The 7,728-nt window shown below is 39.4% G+C and overlaps 1 long non-coding RNA gene across 2 annotated transcripts in view; it reads right to left on the bottom strand.

The window, feature by feature from the left end:
- Positions 1 to 7,728, bottom strand: part of LOC102491849 (uncharacterized) — a 38,736-nt gene that overhangs the window by 12,117 nt on the left and 18,891 nt on the right. For both annotated transcript variants that reach the window (XR_001370433.2, XR_001370434.1), the window contains exons 5-6: positions 4,278 to 4,384; positions 2,637 to 2,731 (exon numbers count right to left, since the gene is read on the bottom strand). This is a non-coding gene — a long non-coding RNA (uncharacterized LOC102491849). The remainder of the gene's footprint in view (positions 1 to 2,636; positions 2,732 to 4,277; positions 4,385 to 7,728) is intronic.

Genomic DNA, 7,728 nt, shown 5'->3' on the forward strand with positions numbered 1-7,728 from the left:
ACAAAATTATAAGACATATTTTGAACATTATCTTTAAAATTCAGTATTTTGAAACTTTGAAAGTTGTTTGTAAACTGTCAAGAATTATGGAGTATGAGCTAAAATTCTTTGCTATGTAAAGTAAATGTTTATGGAAAAATGTAAAATAAAAACAAGTTGTATTGGAAAATAAAATTATTCATTTAATTCCTTTTGTTATTATTTTTTAAAATTTGACCAGAGAGAGACAGAGAGAGAAAAAGGGACAGCGAGAAAGCAAGCTGCCAGGTCTGGGACCCGAGCTGCAGTCAGCCATGTGGGAATCCAGCGCCTTTAATCACAATGCCAACTCCTAGCCCCAGTACTTTGATTTTTTAAAACAATCAATATTTCTTTGGCAAACTACAAAGAGAATGCCTGTAATTCAACATAGGCTGCTGCTTAAAAGCCATCAGGTACATGAAGGCCACCATACTCCCTCTATTCAACATTGGAATGAAAGGTGTCCTAGCCAGGACATGAGGACAAGAACAGGAAGGGAAAAAAACACCTCATGACAGGAACAAAAACTCTCCGGTACCCAGAGATGAACCTATTCAAAGATATGGAATGCAATTTCCTGAGTGTAATACTGTCCCGGAGTTACTCAAGACATTACCACTGGGGAAAATAGAGTGAAGGGTACATGGCATATTTCTGTATTATTTCATACATCTGCCCATGAGTCTAGAAATATTTCAAAATCAAAAGTAGAAAAAAACAGATAAATCTTTGTGCAGATAATGATAAAACTTCACCGTAGGGAATAAGACCCAAGAACACAAGTGATACATTACGTAAAGGGGTGGTAAGATTCAGTATCAACAAGGTACCAGCTCTCTCCAAATTAATCCATAAACTCAATGCATTTTCAATAAAAACTCACATTTTTGTACCGAATTTGGTCAGCAAAATGTAAGCTCATGGTGAAGAAAAGAGTCAATTTACAACAGGGAGGTAGATGGAATCACTCTTGTCAGGGCTATTATAAAGTGGTGATACTGAGACACAGATATACCAAAAGAACAGAGTTAAAAGTCAGTCAGACCCTTTACAAGGGAAGCCACTATACCAAAGGGAATTTCCAATCAATAGGTAAAGAATGGATTGTCCAACTAGTAAACTGAGACCACTGACCATAAAAACAGGCAAGTTAGACCTTCGGGGTAGGAGATTTCTTAAGACCAAAGTACAGGATGAAAGATCAGAAAGTTTGCTTTCAGAATACGTCAAACTTTTTAAGACTAAAGAAACTACAGATATGAGAGACCAGCAGGTGATGTAATGGTTCCATCACGGGACTCCCATGCAGTCATCTGCGGTTTGAGTACCAGACCCAGAAGCTTAAAAAACCTCATGCTGGTGTGTGTGCATGCACGCCCCAAATCCTGAGAGGAGAATGCAGGAGAAGGGATTGCAGTGTGACCATTCCCCCTGGGGGATGATTTCTTGCTTTCTGTCTGTCTCTGTCAAGCTCATATGCCCTATAGAAAAATCTCTCTCAAAATAAAAGGAGGAAAAAAGAAACTACAGATGTGAGAATAAAAGCCTCTCCTAGATCAGATCTGAAGGGGAAGAACACACTCAGGACACACTACCCTGCATATTTTTTCAAACAAAATACTAAATATTTTCTTGGCCAAAGTGTATGTGTTAAAATTATAAACATAAAGACATTGTCTACCAACTTTAAAACAGTAGGTCTGTTGTATAGGAGGCAAGAGTAAATTATAGATGGGAAGATATTTCTTAAGCTGTATTTCTTATATTTCTTTTTAAAAAAAACAGACCTGAAGCAAAGACAGCAAAGTGTTAACGCTTTTTAATTCTGGGACAAGGTGTCTGATATTTTCTATATATTTTAAATATCTCTTAATTATAAAAATGCATATAAGAAAGCAAAGATAACCAACAGAAGAACTAAAGAAAGGTTGTCAGGAAAGTCATGATGTATCTTTCTGTTTTCTTATGCAAAAATGAGTCATGACTTTTCTGGCAACTCAACAGATCAAACATTGGAAACAGAGAGGAAAGGGATATAAGTGAGCTCAAGATTCACAGTTCATGTTGTGAGTTAACAGTGTGAAGGGCCAGCAGGTGGCTTGGTGGTTAAGGTGCTCAACTCCCACAGGGCCCTCTACAGTTCAAATCCTGAATCTGGAGCCTTGAAATTCATGACAGGTGCATGTGTACTCCCTCGCCCCTAGAAACGGTAGTGTAAGCACACTTCTATAGTATCTAGTTATGAGAGTAGCCTACAACAGATCTAAAACCGCAAAAAGTGGAAATCTGCCACTTTTCATTTTAACTATGTTTGATCATTTAAAACATTACCATGTACATCCATTAGTTTGAAAAAGCTTGGAGTTTTTTCTTTTGTTTTGTTTTTAAGAAAAATGGGAAAATTATTAGTGTCCAAACTGAGGACTTAAAAAAATGCTCCTAATATCCTTAACAGAGGTTTTTATATCCAAAACTAAAGCAATTATCATATGGCAGGAATTTGTGAATATTTTACTGCAGTTAAAAAAGAAAATACTCTATAAACCACTATATCCTTTGGCATATATGCCCCCAGAAAGCCCAATGTAAGTCCTCAGGTAGCGAAACCAACTTACCCAGAAATAATGTTGTAATTGAGAGCAGGATGATCTTTTGAGACAGGAGGAACAAGAGGTTCTGGTTGCCATTCTTCAATCAACTCCTCCTTTTCCTACAGGAGACATGAGAAAATGAGTTAAAATATACCATGGTGTTAGTGACCTTACGACGACTTGGGCAGGATCTGAATTACAAGGAAATGTCACACTGAAGACCCTGCTAGAAAGAGTGCACCTGACTGCTGTGGCCAGAAGGAAACAGAGCCCCTCCTGAGTTCTGTGCACCTATGCCGCTCCTTTCTTCTCTGAGCACAAGCTGAAATTCTTTCATATGTAGTTTTGTGGGTAATCTGACAATTGGAGAAAAATTTACTTTATTTCTTTATTTATTTTTTTGGAGAGGTTTCGCTATAGGACGCGTGCGCTCGCCAGACAGGCAGAGCCACAATCCCTTCTTCTCCATTCTTCTCTCGGGATCTTGGGCACGCACATACACACACACACACACACACACACACACACACACACGACCTGCATGAGTTTAAGTCACCGGGTCCCGGACTCGAACCACGGTCGACTATGTGGGAGTCCAGCGACATAGCCATTACGCCAACTACTGGTCCTGAAAAATTTACTTTTATGTCCAGAATTTTTCCCTCATTCTACACAACACATCAAAACATGGTTTGGGGGGAACCAGCAGTTAGCGTAATGGCTATGTCGCTGGACTCCCACGTAGTCAACCACGGTTCGCGTCCTGGACCCGGTGGCTTAAAACTCACGCCGGGCGCGTGTGCGTGCGTGCCCAAGATCCCGAGAGGAGAATGGAGGAGAAGGGATTGCGGCATGACCATCCCCCCTGGGGGGTGATTTCTCGCTTTCTGTCTCTATGTCTCTCTCTGTCTGGTGAGCGCACTCGCCCTATAGTGAAAAACCTCTCAAAAAAAAAAAAAAAAACCATGGTTTGGGGTGTGGGCAGACAGGACTCTTTCCAATCTAAATCTTCTTTATGAAGAACAAGGGAAAATTTGTCTTCCATCTTCAGAAGTAAGTTGTGTTTTTCTTGACCTACTGAAGAGACCAGAGTGAACACCTTCAAAATCTGGCAGTTGCCAGAGCATTCCTCGGATCACCTACCTGTCGGACTGTTTACACTAAGCAACGTGCATGGGACCGCAGAGTGGTCTTCCTCTAGGAACAACTCTATCCCTAGCTTTCCCCACACTTTGCCTACCCTGCTATTTGATTCCCCTCAGTTTCCTTATATCCCAGAAAACATTTTGTTTTTGGAGAGGTTTTTGCTATAGGGCGCGTGCGCTCGCCAAACTGAAAGAGAGAGACAGAGAGACAGAAAGTGAGAAATCACCCCCCAGGGGGGATGGCCACACTGCAATCCCTTCTCCTCCGTTCTCCTCTTGGGATCTTGGGCACGCATGCACACGTGCCCGGCGAGAGTTTTCGGCCACCGGGTCCGGGACACGAACTGCGGTCGACTACTTGGGAGTCCAGTGACACAGCCAATATGCTAACTGCTGGTCCCCCCCTGCCCGCTCCGAACACATTTTTAACGTGTGTACTTGGGCCTCTACAAATCCTTCTGAGAGACAGCAACTACAGTCACAATACACTGAATAGTAAATTGGTGATTTAATTTCTTACCTTGAGTGTAAGATCAGATCGTTCTTGTAATTCATAAGTTTTAAAGAAAAGAACTCTGATTATCCAGAGTATTAGGACTCCTTCCAAAATAAGATAGTAGGCGGTACCTAAGAGTAAGCAGAAAACAAAACAAAACAAAACAAAAATACTTTCAAAACCTGCGCATAAAATTTAAACATACTTGCATAGACTGCCTCACATGAAGTAAGGCCTCTTGCAGTTTACTGTCAAAACTCACTTTGTTTCTATTCATTCGTTTTCTTTTTATAAAGGACCTGGCTGGAGTCCTGAACCTGGTGGTTTGCTTTCTTGCTTCCTACTCCTCCTCTCACTCTGTCCCTCTTTGGTCAAATTTAAAATAAACAATATATAAACAAATAAAGTTAAATAATTCGTAAAAAAAAAAAAAACTTTCTTAGGAATAATTACATTAAAAAATAAAATCTGACACAGATCCCCAATATTTAAAACAATATCAACTAAAGGGGCCAGCAGGTAGCATGATGCTTAAGGCCACTGGACTCCCACATGGTCGACTGCTCTTTGAGTCCTGGACCTGGTGGCTGGCTTGCTCTCTCTCACTCTATCCCTACCTGTTCAAATTTACACATAATTAAGTAGTATAAATAAAGTTAAATAAAAATCACTCTTTAAAAAACAAAAACACCATCAACTGTCAATCCTTCAGTTAATTTAAATTTTACTGGTGGGAAACAACTAATAAAACACTTCACTGCTTAACTAGTCTACCACCTCCATTTACCGATGGATGACTTAAGAGTTTTATGGAAATCAGCTGCCACAATTCCTTATTTTTTATTTAAAGAATTATTTAATTTAATTAATTATTATTATGTTTTAATTTAACCAGAGAAAGAGAGAGCAAGCTGCGAGGTTTGGGACTCGGACTGTCACCTGCAAGCCCCAGTTGCCACAATTCTTCATTTTATTATTTTTTTTGAGAGATTTTTCATATACAGTGCGTGCACTTTCCAGTGAGACAAAGAGAGGCAGAGAGACAGAAATCATAAAATCACCCCTAGACAGTATGGTACTGCCATAAGAACATACCGAGAGAAAATTGGAATTGAATAGAGTCCAGAAATAAAACCATACACCTATGAGCAAATTTTTTTTTTTTTTTTTTTTTTTTTTGCAGGCGGGGGGGGGTGGGGAGGAGGTTAACCAATTTATGACAAGGGTGCCAAGACCAACAGTAGTCCCTTTAACAAATGATGCTGAGACAATTTAGATAACCATGCACAAAAGAATGAGGCTGAACCACTATGTCTCAACTTACACATAACATTAACTCAAAAAACCATAAATCTAATGTAAGAGTGAAAATCGCAAACTCTTAGAAATAAACAAAACAGTATATCATTATACCCTAGGATTTAACAATGATTTTTAGGTATGACACAAATGTATAGACAAATAGAGTGGACTTTATCAAAATTAAAAATGTTTGTGAATCAAAGGATACTATCAAAGAAGTGAAATGAAACCTCACGTAATGGGAGAAAATATCTGTAAATCATGTATCTGATAAGATTCCAGTATCTTAAATATAAAGAACATTTATAACTGAACACCAAAAGGACAAACCAATTAATTAAAAATGGGCAAAGCACTTGAATAAACATTTCTCCAAGATATACAAATGGCCATAAGCACATGGAAAGGAGATCGACATCCTTAGTCAAATGGGAGATGCAAATCAAAACCACTGAAATAGCACTTTCACACTCACTAGGATGTCTAAAACACATTAAAAAACCCTGAGGAAATATAACAGATGTTGGTGACAATGTACAGAAACTGGAAGGAACCCTTGTGTATGGCTGATGGAAATGTGAAATGGTGGAAAACAGTACTGCAGCTGCTCAGTAAATTAAACCTAGAGACCCCATAACTGAGCAAGTCACAGTTAGGTATATACATAAAGTAATTAAAACAGGGATTCAAATAAATATTTGAACACAAACATTCAAAGCAGCACTATTCATAACAGCTAAAATGAGAAAAACCACCCACCAAATAAGCTATCGCTGAGTGAACAGATAAACATGTGGTATATCCACAGAATGGAATATTACTTAGCATTAAAGAAGGAAGTACTGATACATGGTACGATGTTGATGAGCTTGAAAAACATTATACTGAGGAAGGCCAGATGTAACATGTCACATATTATATGATACCATTTATAGGAACGATCCAGAATTGCTAAATCCAGAGAGATTGGTAGTTGCCAGGAGCTAGGGAGAGGGAAAACAGGAAGAAGAGGAGAGGAGGGCTGGATTCTGAGAAGGGGGTCTACTTTGGAGTGAAGGTTTAGGAACTAGTGGAGGTGCTGGCTGTGCAATATGGTGAATGAAATCCCCCCACTGACACACACCTCACAACTGATGCTGTGGAATGTGAATCTCACCTCAATGAAGTAAATCCTAGTGGTTATGCTCTCTAAAACTGGCATTGTTTCAGGACCAGCAGATATTAGAATGGTTATGTCATTGGACGCCCCACAGAGTCAACCATGTTTCAAGTCCTGGACTCAGTGGCTTAAAACTCAATCTGGGTGCATTGTATGCATGCCCAAAATCCTGAGTGGAAAACATAGAAGGGATTGTAGCATAGCCATCTCCCTGGGGATGATTTCTCCTGTTCTGTCTTTCTCTTTGGTGAACACACATTCCCTACAGCCAAAATCTTTAAAAAAAAAAAAAAAAGGCATTGTTTCAACAATGAGAAGCTGAGTTTTACAAAATATGTATTATATGCTTTCATTTACATGAAAATTCTACAAAAGGTAAAACTACTCTATGGAAAAAAAAAAAGAGACTGTCCCAGGCGGTCTTGGACCAGGACTAGGTGCTGACCACAAACAGGCACTAGAGAAAAACGCCCTATGTCTTGACACTGGTGGTGATAATGGGGTTTTACATCTGTCGAAAGTCATCGCACTGTACAACTGAGGTAGGTATTTTTGTTATGTGTCATTTTCACCTCAATAAAGTTGTTTTTTTAAAAGTTAAGTCTTGATTACCCTTTTAACACCAATAATGGCATCTGATGTTAATTTACTTTACTGTTATAATCAAAATGTGATTACGCTGCCTCAAGAGCAAAGCACTTTGGACATTATCAATGGAAAGTAGTCACAAGCAAAGGCGATCTGCCCAAAAGCCTGACAGCTACAATGACTGAGCACGGGTGCTGCTTACCAGTTCTGGGAGAGGACAAATAGTTCCAGTGTTCATATATAATCCTTCTACTGCAATGAAACGCCATGTTACACGAGCCTTGAGAGGATTCTTTCAAAGAAAAAAAGAACAGACATCTTTTTTTTTTGGGTGGGAGGGGTTTTTGCTATAGGGCACGTGCGTTCACCAGACAGACAGAGAGAGACATAGAGACAGAAAGCGAGAAATCCCCCCCAGGGGGGATG

The sequence above is a fragment of the Tupaia chinensis genome, unplaced genomic scaffold (assembly GCF_000334495.1).
Source record: "Tupaia chinensis unplaced genomic scaffold, TupChi_1.0 Scaffold000269_1, whole genome shotgun sequence".
NCBI classification, from domain to species: Eukaryota; Metazoa; Chordata; class Mammalia; order Scandentia; family Tupaiidae; genus Tupaia; species Tupaia belangeri.